Source organism: Asparagus officinalis, chromosome 1 (assembly GCF_001876935.1).
Source record: "Asparagus officinalis chromosome 1, Aspof.V1, whole genome shotgun sequence".
NCBI lineage: Eukaryota > Viridiplantae > Streptophyta > Magnoliopsida > Asparagales > Asparagaceae > Asparagus > Asparagus officinalis.
In genome coordinates, this window is record NC_033794.1 from 88,926,562 (window position 1) to 88,939,472 (window position 12,911).

At 39.3% G+C, this 12,911-nt stretch overlaps 1 protein-coding gene across 4 annotated transcripts in view; it reads right to left on the reverse strand.

Moving 5' to 3' along the window:
• The window catches only part of LOC109827474 (type IV inositol polyphosphate 5-phosphatase 3-like), a 19,142-nt gene extending 6,435 nt beyond the window's left edge, over positions 1-12,707 (reverse strand). For 3 of the 4 annotated variants that reach the window (XM_020394496.1, XM_020394500.1, XM_020394481.1), the window contains exon 1: positions 12,600-12,707. The gene's annotated coding sequence lies outside the window, so the exon portion shown is untranslated. The remainder of the gene's footprint in view (positions 1-12,599) is intronic. The other variant, XM_020394488.1, reaches the window with a different exon arrangement.

Consider the following 12,911-nt stretch of genomic DNA (forward strand, 5'->3'; position numbering starts at 1 on the left):
TTGGTGGCAATTAGTGGGAGGTTACGAAAAATAAGTATTTATGAAAGCTGAGTATCTACGTATGTGTGTGTTCGATTTGAACGGATACAACTTATATGTGTTTTACGTATGCATACATATGTTTTACATATGCATATGTTTTGGAGGGCATTTTTTAAATAAAATATTTTAACATCCAATACATTTTTATAATAGTATTAGATGAGGTTAATTTTCAAGACCTAGTGTCTAATTTTAGCTTTTCAGATACGTCAAACATATTGATGGACTGTCATTTAAGAAATTTATTTGATATTTTGTTGTGCCATAGAACTAAGCAAGTGTTAATCCCATTCCAAAAGCCGACACGTGTCGCAAGTAGACTACACACCAACTCCACCCACACACAATGACTTCTCATCTTCCTCAAAGATTGGGACGAAATGCATCAGTTCTCGTCTCCCTCAAAGCCCGAGACAAGAGACGGTCTTTTTCGTCTCTCTCAAAGGTCAAGAAGAAAGTCAATGTTCCACGTACCTCACCGTTTTAAAAAAGCATCCACCTAGTCTCCCTAGGCGTACGCTTCGGTCTAGGTAGTACCCAGGTCGCCTAGTTAGCGCCTAGCGCCTGAGCAGTACCTAGGATGCACACTTAGGTTTTAAGGGTGTTTAGGGGAGCATTGTCTATTTACGTGGACTGCACACTTTTGGCCTTGATCATAATTTTCTGTGTTGTAGCCTACATGTCCTCTAACCTCCTTCAAACTCCTTTAACCTCTAAATATGAACATCTTCACTACCTCTTTTGACCTTCAGCAAAACCTACTCGATCACAACCTAAATGAAGAAAGAAATCCTCCTAGATACTAAATTGCCACCTAAGCTTTCTATAACATTGGCATTTACTATCAATTATTGTAATTAAAAAATTAAAAAAAAAACTCCTAGGCTTTTGGTGTTGGGTCCAATGCCTAGGCCTCCTAGTGCTTTTTATAATCTTATTAGTTATTATTTTGGTTATTTAGTATTTAAGTATGCATGGTTTATTATGGATCTATGATTGATTTATTGTGGTTCTAAGATTGACTATTTTTTTGTCAAATTTATATGAATTTAATACATATTTTTATTAATTATTATAATTAAATAATTTAAAAAATAACCAAACACTTAGGCGTCGCGTAGACGCTAGGTGCTGGCTCAAACACCTATTCTGTCTAGGGCCTTCTGTAACATTTTCGCACCTATTAAACGGTACCCGGTTATTATCACATTAAATACACTATCAGAGTCATTTCCATCGCTGAAGCCTTAATGACTCATCAAACCGCATTAATCACAATGTGACTCGGACTCTCTAATAGTGACATCAGTAAGAGTAATAAACTGACTACATGTACTCTGCCAAAAATTACCCGAATACCCCCCTATCATTTCATTATAAATAGGCACATCGCCTACTAACCAAAGGTACACAATTTCTACATAGTACATACTTAGAGAACTATATCTATTCCTTGCTCCTCTTTAGATCATAACTAACTTGATTGTCAGAGAAAGCACTAAAAAACCCAACTCCGGTCCTCTAATGCAAGACTCTCTTTCTATCAGAGGATCAGATATCAAAGGAAATCAAGGAACCCTAAGCTCTTTAAAATCATCCTTAAATCCTATTGTTAAGCATCTGACATTAACAATTTGGCACCCACTGTGGGGCCTCTTCTTCTTCTTTGTGCAAGATAGCTGATTTAGATTATCGATCCCAGGTTCCTTGTACTAAAGATATACCTGATACGGGCTATCACACGGGGCTAATTAGATGAATCCACATGAAGAGTTTCTAATTCTCTTCAACAACAGTTCACTTCTTTCATGAACGAGCTTTTTAGTCGGATTCCCCTCACTCTCCTCCGACATTTGCTGCTCCTCCTTTTGGGGACCGATCTAAGCGATAAACTCAAGAGGAACAAATTACAGATGTCATCTTAATGAATGTCACGACAAAACTAGCATTTTTAATATCCTAGTATATCATGTTTTGTTGTACTACAAAGACCTTGGTATCATCTTCATGAATAAACCCAATGCATATACCCAAGATCTTGGTGTCGTTTCAAGTAAGCTCAAGGCATAAGGTCAAGTCGTCCCCAACTTGATCAGCTCCAACATAAGGCCTTGGTACCCTTTCAGGATAAAATCAAGACACGTCATCAACTCGATCATCTTCAACTTAAAGATCTTGGTATCATATGCATGAATAAAACCTAAGACACGAACCCAATACCTTGGTGTCATTTAGAGCAAGTCCAAGGCACGAGGTCGAGTCATCCCCAACTTGGTCAGCTCCAATGTAAGACCTTAGTACCCTTTCGGGATAAAACCAAGGCATGTGTAGGCTGTCTAAAAATTACTGTAGATAGCTGATCCTCATTAGTGTAAAAATAGAGAAGAAAGATGGTGGGATCCAGAATCTTCATAAGGATTACAAACTGACGATCCTTGCAGAACTTGCGAAAAGATATTACAATTGACGATCTCTTCAAGGCCAAACGCGACGCGAAGGTCCACCTTTGCGTTTTTAATTCCAAACACGGAGGTCATACTCGTGTCCCAACAACAAAACGCAGAGGTCATTCCTGTGTTTCAATAACAAAACACGGAGGTCATTCCCACGTTTTAAGATCAAGATGCGTAGCTCATCACCACGTTCCAAGATCAAGACGCGGAGCTCACTACCGTGTTTTCAGCTCGATACATGGAACTCACCACCGCGTTCCAGGTTCAAGATGCGGAGCTCATTTCAGAACGCGAATCTGGCGTTTGACTGGTTCAAACATGACCTGAACGGTTTTAAAACTATTTTTCACGAAATGAGGCCATTAAGCCCCCATTATGAAGAGATTTATGGGGGCGGTTACACCCCATAAGCTCCCATTAAGGAGCAATTTAAGGGGACGGTTACACCCCTTAAACCCCTATAAATAGCTGAGAAATTAGCTCAAAAAGGGGTTTGGATCTTGGCTTGGGATCTTTGGATCGAATCTTTGAGAGACTTCGACAATCTGGGGGTTTGGATCTTCTGGCAAATCTGGAAAGAGGGAAGATCTTCTAGAAGATCATTTTGGAGGATCAGAATTATCAAGGTTTAGAGGATCATATCTTGGAGAGTTTTGAACATCCTTGGGAGCTGTTCGTGGAGCTTTCTTCTCCTTAGTTGTAAAACGATTTTGATTAGATCAAGTCAACTCTTCCATAGAGTTTTAAATTCGTTAATAGTTCTTTAACTCGTTAAGAGTTCCAAACTTGCCTCGCAAGTTCTCCTCAACGTCAAATCAAGAGGAATAGATTGTGTTCCACGAGTCCAAGCATTCAGATCGTCAACATGATACAAGAATCAAGCTCCTATCGACACCAAGAAGAACATAATTTTAAACAAAGGGAAGGATCTCCGTCGATTCCTTCCATCTTTTGTAAATCAGAATAATTTCTTTTTCTAAGTCAGTTAGAGAGAGATTACAGTGAGAGATTGTATTCATTCTTTTCCTAAGTTAGTTAGGGAGATTAATACGAATTTTATTCTTATTTCTTCTTCAATTTCCCACAAACAGCATGTCATCAACTCGTTCGTCTTTGACATTAAAGAGTTTGGTATCATCTTCATGAATAAACCTAAGGCACCACCTAAGATTTTGGTGTTGTTTTGAGTAAGCCTACGACATGAGGTCGAGTCGTCCCCAACTTGGTCGACTCCAACATGTTAGACATTGGTATTCTTTCAGAATAAAACTAAAGCACTTCTCCAACTTGGTCGACTCCAACTCATTAGACCTTGGAATCCTTTCAGAATAAACCCAAGGTAGGAAGTCAAGTCGTCTCAACCCAAGAGTTTCTCAAGACATACTCCAAGCGTTGGTGTGCACCCGAAATGCCCCTAAGATTAGAAGCAGAACTTATACTCTATTAAAGCAGATTGTAGATACTTAAACATATAAAAATACAATCACAAAGGTATACAACTCAAATTGACAAAAGTGAACTTTTTTTAATTTATATATTCAAAGCACTTACAATACAAAGTATTTATAAAAAAAAGGAGATGCATCAAAGTTTCTGAGGAGTCGAACTTGGATCGAGGGACGAACCTAGATCTGGGACCGAGCCCGAAGCTTGAAAAGAACTAGGAGTCATAGTAGAACTTGAGATTGGAGGAGAAGCAATAGCAGAAGTGAACGAAGAAGATGGTCGAGACTTGGACATGACCGCTTGGTCCTCCCCCTCTTCAGTCTCGATCTCCCAACTATCACAAGGCAAATCTCTACACATCCCTTTGGTCGCCTCTTCGTCGTCTAGCTTCCCAAGGGTACCCTGGCAATACTCCTTGACAATCCGATAGTGATAATCTTTAAAATCCAAATCGTCGAGGCGATGTTGTATCTCCTACCTCTCTGCACTTGACAACTCACGGTGTCACTCTAACTCCTTCCTTAGTTTCTCCATAGCGATCTCCTCCTCCTTCAGTCGATCCCTCAACCCCTGAGCATCATGGTGAACCATTTGAGCTCGCTTAAAGGCATCAGCACTCTCTGGTCTCTCAACCTCGATCTCCTCCTTCAAATACGTTATCTTGTCATCTTGCTCACGAAACTCTTGCTCGAGGTGGCCGAGGTCTTCTTGAAGTTGTTTTTTATTTGGGATGACTTCTGACAGTTTGAGTTCAGCTGTCCTTTATTTTATCATACAAGATCTGAACCTCTCACTCTAGCTTGTTCTGGCCTCTTTCCCAATAGGCTAGCTCCTTTTTCTTTGCAGCCAGTTTTAGGTCAATCGGCTCCCGATCTGCCATCTCGGCTTTCTTTTTTTCTGGAGCTTGAAGTAGACCTCTCAGATGTACTCAAATCGCCCAAATATCTCTTGCTCCACCAAGCCTTTCGAAGTAAGTAACTATTTAGGGTCTAGTGGAGACCACAGTCGGGCATAGCTAAAAGGATATAAAATTTTAAGATATGAATATAAAGTCAATATAGTTTATAAGTGAAAAAAATAAAAAATGGGTCGACCATAAAGTTAACATAGTTTAGAATTGAAAAAATAAATAAATAAAATCAAAAAATAAAACCCATGGATTGACCCATGGGCCTTGGGCCGAACCTGACTCGTCCCTAGGAGGTCGTGGGTAGGGCTGGGTCCAATTTCATACCCAAAATTAGAAAAATACCCCATTCACTCTAATCTGTGCGGGTTCGGATATGACAGGCACAACCTTGAACAGGCCGGATCAAGGGCCTAAACTGGCCTGGCCCATCCCCCACCCCTGCACATAACTAGTTATAATCATTCTAGGCTTTGGACTCGAAGTAACAAGCAAGCATAACTTCATAGTTGCACAACACACGATACGTTGCGGCTCACAGTACTAATTCAGGTACGCAATCCGCCACTTAGAAAATTTAGACTTGTTAAGGGGTATATAGCTTGCTTCGGTACGCAAGTTTAGCTAGTGGTATGTTGTAAATTTTATTGGTGCGCTTAAAGTTTTTTAAATTATATAGTAGACAACTAGAAAGCTAATTATGACTTTTAACATTTCTTTCATACAAAATACTTAAATACTTCGTTTTGATGTGGATTGTTTCTTTGTTCTATTTTTCTCATAGAGCATTAGAGCTTATTTTTAGGATCATGGTTTCATTTATATTTTAATTAACATATTGTTGTACGCAGCGGAAATTTCGGCAGAGTTTCTGGTGCACAATAAGAGAGAAAGATCGATAAGAATTCCCGTCTCACCAAGGAGACAAGAATCTGAAGCGGATATCTCAACCAAGTGAGATATCGGCTCTTCCTCTCATCAGTTCTAGGACTGACCTGTCGAGGGATCCTACAAGCTATTATAATGGCCACAAACTCAAACAACCAATTTTACGTGGTTCGGCAAACCGCCTACGTCCACGGGGCAAGGAGGGGGGAGATCTACTATTAGAGGGAGAGATACAACTAGGGTTTATAATCACACAATCTAAACCCTCAAACAAATACTCTCAAAACCTCTCACACAATTCTCTCTCTCAAAACAAAAGACATCCGCCTCTGTACTTTGCTACAACCAAAAAAAAAAGGAATCTGCGTTTTCCTTTTTGCTGCTCCTGCGCACCTCTGCCTTGAGCCTGCTGCAGCCGCCAATAGAAGCTCCTGTTTTTGATTTTGCCCCCTCACTTCGCACTTTTCACCGAACCCTAGATGACTGATTACAAGAGATATATATAGTTGCAGCAAAATCTATCGGGTAGGCCTTTCGAACTCAACCGTATTTATTCACGCGGTTTTGCTTGCAGCAGCACATGGGTGGGCCAGTTTTCATTTCCTCACGCAGGAAGTCAACACATGGCTTTCACAACATGGGCCCCACTCAAAATATCTCTTCATGAGACGTCGCTATCATTTCATGCGTTCACAATTCTCCACCTCGGCGAAGTTTTCTCAAAACTGAGCCGACACCAACCAAACCAAATATCTCACTTTTTGTGTCCAGTACGAAGTGAAACAATTCACGACAACGGACTCAATCCATAACAAGTCGAGAATCCAAATGAGAGTGCTAACACTCTCCAAATGTCGGTATTAACTCACCAAATCGATCTCACCCCCATCAAAATCCAACCCGACTGCATCATAATGACTGCCTACGTATCCTCTTGCCCAAGGAATCAAGCCGAACGTAGTTCACCCAAATGGCCGCGAACGATCTCAAACCAATAGAAGAGTTCGCAACCCTTCTCCAATATCATCAACTCTGCGACTGATAACACCTCCAATGGCCTCAAACATCTCCACCTGAGGTGAACCAATGGTCATATCCAAACTGCATCTATCAGCTGCACTCGAATCAAAACCCAACTCATCATCTGCATCCGAATCCAAATGACTTACACGCTGTGTCACCTCAGCTGGAATCCCAACCAATGCAGAATGACCTGGAGTATGTGGGAAAATCCCCACCTAATGTGGAGTAGCATCATCCACCCGCTGCGATACCTCTAAGGTCTGTCCAAAGCTCTCCACCTGCTGAGAGTCAATTAGCTCCCTCATCGAAGCCTCAACCAAAGTGACATTACCAGACCTATCTTCCAATGGAGTTTTACCTCCAATCACAGCAGTTAACAACTCTTTAATAGGATGACCCAAATATGTCGAAGCCTCTGTCCAGAAACTCTTCTGCATACCATTGCTCGACCACAAACACCGATCCTCCTCCAACAAGGCACGGTTCTCCAAATTTGTCACCTTATCTAGTTGCCCCAAGATTTCCTTTCCAACGAAGTGTCTCGAAATGCCGTGAGCTCGGCTCCAATACAGAAATAGGTCCATCTTGTACCTCCCACCAGAATGGAGTACCTTCACCTTTCTGTCTATTACACAATTCTTCAATCTGTTAGAGACTACTAGGACTTTCTCCATCGGGGATTTGGTTGCAACCCAAACACGCCTAGAACAGCCACCAACAAAGGAAACCAAACGCCTATTACCTCCCAATGATGCCCCCTTGGAAGGCCCCCAAACATCCACGTGAACTCCTTCAGAACGACCCTTAGCACGGTGAATAGAGGTGCCACACTTCACCTCGGTCTTCTTGCTCACATCAACATGTTCACTGGACTTCAAACTGCAGGTCTTTGCACCCTCTTTCAATCTATGCGAGGAATCAATACTGGAATGGCCAAGCCCCAAATGCCGCAGTCTAGTCGAATCAACAGAAGTCGTCAGCTCTCCACCTGTCACTATACCTCCAGTCAAGTAATACAGGTTATTTCTCCTGACGCCCTTCATCAAAATACGAGAGTCTCTCGCAATCTCGAGAACCATGTCCTCAACACGAACCTTCAGACCCTCTCCAACCAAAGCTCCAATCGAGATCAAGTTCTTCCTCAAAGAAGGAACATATCTCACATCGTTTAACTCTCTAACAGTCCCGTCAAACATCTTTATGCGAATTCTTCCTATCCCAAGGATCTGGCATGCACGGTTATCAGCCATGTACACCACACCACTATCCACCAGCTTCTCAAAACTGGAGAACCATTCCCTTCTAGGGCACACATGATAGGTCGCACCACTATCCAACATCCATTCAGATTCCTCCGAATAGCTATCTGTAGGACTGATAGAAAGCGAATAAATAGAAGAGTCAGAATTATTACCATCCGATACGATGTTTGCTTCTGATGATGGTTGCTTCCCTTTTCCCTTCTGCTTATTCTTCATCCATTCGTCGAGCTTTGGGCAGTCTTTCTTCCAATGACCAGTCTCCTTGCACCAAGCACACTGATCTTTTCCTACTCTAGACTGTGACTTCCAATTCTTTCGGTTTGGACCCTTCCCTCTTGCGACCAACGCCTCCGCTACCGGCTCAACCGAAGCCTCCTTATCCTTCTTTCGAAGCTGATAATTCACAAGTGCAGCGGTGACCTCACTATACGAAAGTGATGCCTTCCCATTAATCAGAGTAAGAACGAAGGTCTCATATTCCTCGTCGGGCAAGGAACTCAACAACAGCAACGCCTTGTCCTCATCTTCAATCTTGACATCCACATTCGCCAAATCCGCAAGAAGCTTTGTGTAGTGGTTCATGTGATCTCTAATGGAGGTTCCCTTCTTCAACTGGAAACGATAAAGTCTCCTCTTCAAATGCAAGCGATTTTCCACACTCTTGGTCAAATACTTGCTTTCGAGAATCTCCCAAATCTTCTTCGCAGAAGTCTCATTCATCACATCATATTTTAGATCTTGAGTCAAACAAGACCTAATCACACCACACGCCGTTCGATTCATCTTCTTCCAAACCTTCTCTTCAATCTCATCTGGCTTGCCATCTAACTCCAATGTATCCTCCAAATTCTGCGCGTTCAGCGCATCCAAAACCTCGCATCTCCATAATCCAAAGTTGTTTGTGCCATTAAATTTCTCCACATCTATCTTCATAGAGTGGATATTCAAACTCTGAATAGTCTTCACAATAAGAGAGAAAGATCGATAAGAATTCTCGTCTCACCAAGGAGACAAGAATCTGAAGCGGATATCTCAACCAAGTGAGATATCGGCTCTTCCTCTCATCAGTTCTCGGACTGACCTGTCGAGGGATCCTACAAGCTATTACAATGGCCACAAACTCAAACAACCAATTTTACGTGGTTCGGCAAACCGCCTACGTCCACGGGGCAAGGAGGGGGGAGATCTACTATTAGAGGGAGAGATACAACTAGGGTTTACAATCACACAATCTAAACCCTCAAACAAATACTCTCAAAACCTCTCACACAATTCTCTCTCTCAAAACAAAAGACATCCGCCTCTGTACTTTGCTACAACCAAAAAAAAGGAATCTGCGTTTTCCTTTTTGCTGCTCCTGCGCACCTCTGCCTTGAGCCTGCTGCAGCCGCCAATAGAAGCTCCTGTTTTTGATTTTGCCCCCTCACTTCGCACTTTTCACCAAACCCTAGATGACTGATTACAAGAGATATATATAGTTGCAGCAAAAGCTATCGGGTAGGCCTTTCGAACTCAACCGCATTTCTTCACGCGGTTTTGCTTGCAGCAGCACATGGGTGGGCCAGTTTTCATCTCCTCACGCAGGAAGTCAGCACATGGCTTTCACAACATGGGCCCCACTCAAAATATCTCTTCATGAGACGTCGCTATCATTTCATGCGTTCACACATATGTCTTTAGTTACAATAAAGTCATCGGTTCATATACTCTATTGTGTGTCTTCGTCCACTTAATTGCACATGTTGCATTGCGTCTTGCACATGTGCACTTAAAGAAACTTTGCATGTAGCATACTTGAAAGTGGTATGCTAATTTTGAGGAACCTATTCGTGTATCGGAGGAGATTGGTTCGCAAATGTACCAAGAATCAGTTTATAGAAACTGTACGAGGGTTCAAAGGGCGTCCAGGGATGCATAACTTATCGAGTTGGCACTAGAAACCTATTACATAAGACTTTTTATAGGCTTTTGTCCGTGATTGAAGGGGAGCTACATGTGTTGACTCGTTGATAATAAATTCATACTGAAAAGTTCAGCAAACTTGTGGCTGATAAACTGCGAAATTGCTAGAGCCATAAATTTGACAAGCTTTATGGGTTTGGCCAAAAGGGCAAAAGAGTTGATGATGATGAAATAGGGTGGTACATAGATAGGACTTGGATTCTATAATGCAACAGTTGAAAAATGTGGAGTCTATGCAATCCAATCCATGCTTGAATGGTTTTAAGGTTATCTTGTTCAAGAATTAATACTACTTTTTGGGACTCCGTGATATGAATCTCACCATAATATATATTTTAAAATATTTGCAAAATGAGTTGATATGATTTCGATAAATTATTTTAACTGAATTGTTTTAAATATTTGCAAAATGAGTTGGTATATTTGCTAGGTTGTCGGAGTAAATCTCTTATAAACTTAAGTGGATAGGAGTCATTTGTTCACCAACTTTTTTATTGTTTAATTTTGCATTGAAATTTGTGCTAGTATATAATACAAATGAAGACACAAATCTCAAAGATAGTATTAGTATGTAGCACAAATCTCAAAGCATAATGAAATGATAAAAAAATATGGTGGACACATGCTCATTTCTACTTAAGTTTATAGAAGTTCTACTCTAAGTTGTCGTGCCTTGGAGCTTAATATAATCCTTACAGTTTTAGTTCGGCAAATATCGAAGTGAATATATTTTTTTGGCATTACTCCTAGAAAAAGAGAGAAGTTTTTTTAGTAAGTAGGCGCTCTATGAATAAAAAAGTCAAAAAAATTTCACTTAAAGGGTATATGTGCCAAGATCAAAGTACGAGAATTATAAATTCCAAAATGAGAATACTACATGATGTCTGTGTGCAATTAAACTTTTTTATATTGAAATTTGGTAAGCAAATTAAAAATAACGTATATATAATCTTCCATTTTATTAGCTAGTATTATCTTTGTGGCGTTACCCAACACTCTCCATATTGTTCATCATTACCAACTTATTACAAGATGAAATTCAAACTGATATTCATATATAACTATATATCAAGGAGAAAGTATCAAATGGTTCCGGATATATGGTATTAAATATACAACAAATGGATATCAAGGACATCAGAAGTCCTACATTGATCCAATTAATGGTTGATATTCATTTGATACACCTTAAACGTCATGGACCGTGCTCACTAGCTAGAATATTCATGTATAGGTATATCCATGAGAAAGTATCAAACAGTCCTGGATGCATGGTATTAAATATACACCAAATAGAGATCAACCATTAGATCATTAGATATCATGATTTGGTGCACATTAAAGTCATTAATAGTCATCACTGAATACTTTCTCGTGTAGCTTGTACTAAAGAGGAATAAGAACAATGGATTTAAATAAAAACCCGAATAAAGTACAGATATTTTAATTAGGTTATAGTTCTCAGCTTATGCTCAAGAGTCACTCGTCGTGTTGTTCGAGTCTGAATTAGCTTATATAAAATTTGAAACTAATCAAAGTTTTCAATTTTCGAGTTAGTTTAAGACAAAATGGTTATTTGACTAGTATAAAGGTCGATGGTACAATTTAAAAGAATAGACCAAAGTAGGATCAATAAGAATTCAACTAGAATTTACAAATCAATAAAAATAGAATTGTTCAAAATACTATTTCATTTATTAGAAAAGGAGGAACCAATTTCATACTTGATTGAGCCCATTCATAAACAGACCCCTATTATTTTAATAAAATCAATTCCTCCTTAAAAAAGATTGAAAAAAAGACTATTCATCTGTAGACTTCTAACACCACCCTCTCCTAAAATAAATAAATAATACCGAACACGTAATAAAATTTTCAACAAATAATATGTAAAAGCAAACGAAGTCCATATCATGATGCCACCAAAGAAAATCATTCATATATAAAGGAAAGAAAGCGACAGATTTACGCCAAAAATTACAGAAATTATTCCAAGAAAAAGAAGAGGACAATACAATATGGCCTAAAGATTCTGAGTATTTTTTTTTCCGTATTAATCCAAAGTTTTAACTCTCATTTAATCTTAAACCCACATACCTGCAAAATCTATCTTAAACAAACAACATTCAACTGAATTATATTTAATCCCACTTTTTGTATTTAACAGTTTGTATATGATATTATTTTCTTGTAAATTGCTATAGTTTTTTGATAAATTGTAATATTTTAATCTAATTTGTTATATTCAGATGCAAGTTGTTGTTATATTTGATTACAAGTTGTATACCAAACTATTAAATTATACATAATGTTATTATATGTTGAATTAAGAGTCATTTCAGAAGATGGGTGGGTTTAAAAAATAAATGGGGATAAAACTATAAACCATAGGCAAAAAACCCAATTTCCAAAGCAAAGATCTTCTCATTGTAATAAAGACTGCAGTATAGAAATATTACGTCTCTTCTTCAATTACCTGCTAAAACTTAAATATAATCCCTGTTTATTTTCAAACAAAACTTCAAAACCAACATGCCAAGATCTCAGAACTAAATAAACGAACTTGAAAATTATCAAAAGATTAATGAAAACAAATAGAGATTAAAGAAATGGCACCTTTCTTCTTCCCTTATCCAGGAGTGTACACACTTCCTCTTTTGATTTCTTTCTTGAGTTCTTTCCTCCAACAAAAGGAGAAAGAGTCCTTCTGGCTTCTTTTTTTCCTTTCAGTTTTCTCTACTGGCTCCTGAGCTCACGAAAATCATTATATATGTGCCTTCACTGAATGGGTTTTTGCCACGTGTCCTATGTTTTTTGCTGAAAAAAAAAAGGGTCAATTTTGTCATTTTGGGTTTGGTCACTACTGAAACAGAAAGCACATGGAGGGAGTCGGGGGACTAATTAACTTGGGCACAGGTTGTCTGCTGA